The 1,667-nt window shown below is 42.5% G+C and overlaps 1 pseudogene; it reads right to left on the bottom strand.

Moving 5' to 3' along the window:
* Positions 1-1,366, bottom strand: part of LOC109712770 — a 3,121-nt pseudogene extending 1,755 nt beyond the window's left edge.

The following is a 1,667-nucleotide window of genomic DNA, read 5'->3' as shown; positions in this document are numbered from 1 at the left end:
TTTTTTTTTTTTTTTTTTTTTTTTTTTGAAAGTACCGAACCATTTCTCATATTTCCAAAGGAGAGATCTATCCCGACTCTAGAATGCTTTGATTTGAGCCAATATGTCTATCACTAACTCCAGAATCTCCCAACTCCTTTGCAAGATATTCTGTCGCTCTCTACAGTCTCATCTTCACTACTGGAAGCCACCGCCGCCGATGCTGGAGCTGCTGCCGCCTCGTCCTTGGCCTTCTTCGGCTCCTCGATCAGTCTCTCGAGACACGCGTCTGCGCCTTCGCCGGCCGACTTAGGCATCAGATTCTCTGCCACGTCGGCAGGCGACATTCTAATCTCCTCCAGCAGCCGCCGAACTTCGTCGAAACGGCGATGGCCGTCGATGCGGAGGTAGTTCTTGGCTAGCACCTTGAACGCCTCGTACCCGCAGTACGACATCTCAATGTGCTTGTCCGTCCTCCCCCGCCGTATCAGCGCCAGGTCGATCTTCTCTACTTGGTTCGTCGTGAACACAATGATCCTCTCCCCGCCGCACGCCGACCATAGCCCGTCGATGAAGTTCAGAAGCCCCGACAACGCCACCTGGTGAATATAAAATATTTAAAATATCATTCTCTAACAATTTAAATTTTTGAAACTCTAGAATATCAAATCAAAATTAAGCATTATTTTAAAATTATATTACAGAAAATTTTTTTATAAATACTCTTTTTTTTATTTTTACCTTCTAACTTTTAAAAATTTAGATTATACCTCACCAACATTTCATGTCGTTTTATTTAGACTCCTATAAAAAATATTCTTCAACATGACTGAAATATATTAAAAAAATATTTTTATTTTATAAAAAGAGTAAGAATAATTTAGTCATTTTGCTTTCTTCATTAACGTCGTATTCTCTAAAAATATTTCTGAAATTGTAAAGGGATTTTTCGTGATGTTACCTTACTGTTCTCTTCCTTTTCATCCTTTTCTGGCGGCGGCGGCATATTCTTTTTGTCCTCAGATTCGACTTCCGCACTGTCTTTCTCTTCGTGCTTGCTTCGCTTGCCGGTAAGGTCAAGTGAGCAGTCGATGTCCCCGACGACGATGACGGACTTGCTGGTGGTCTCGATGAAGAGCCTGCGCAGCTTGGTGTTGTCCTTGATGGTGGTGAGCTCGAGGTCGTAGACGTCGTAGTCAAGGAGGTTCGCCATCGCGGCGATCATGCTCTACTTGCCCGTCCCCGGCGGGCCGTGGAGGAGGTACCCGCGCTTCCACGCCTTGCGATCTGAGCGTAGTACTCCTTGCCGTCCCTGAACTGGATGAGGTCGTCGACGATCTCCTGCTTCTTGACCGGGTCCATCGCCAGCGTGTCGAACGTTGCCGGGTGCTCGAACGCCACGTAGCTCCACGTACGCCAAACCGCCGTCGTTCCTACGAAATATAAAAATTATGATAGTGTTGAACATAAATATAAATTTTTTTTTTTTGTTTTTTTTTTACCATCAATCTAAGCTTTTTTTTTTTTTAGAACAATCATTTATTTTACAGTAACATTACATATTTTACTTTTAAATAATTATATTTTGATTAAATAATTTTTTACCATTCTTGAATTCATGTTTCTATCATCTGCATGCGTCTCTTTATTCTCTCTCACCTCTCTTTTAAAGTGTCCCCTAAATTCTA

The sequence above is a fragment of the Ananas comosus genome, linkage group 7 (assembly GCF_001540865.1).
Source record: "Ananas comosus cultivar F153 linkage group 7, ASM154086v1, whole genome shotgun sequence".
Lineage (NCBI taxonomy): Eukaryota > Viridiplantae > Streptophyta > Magnoliopsida > Poales > Bromeliaceae > Ananas > Ananas comosus.
This window is presented reverse-complemented; position numbering and strand designations above follow the sequence as displayed.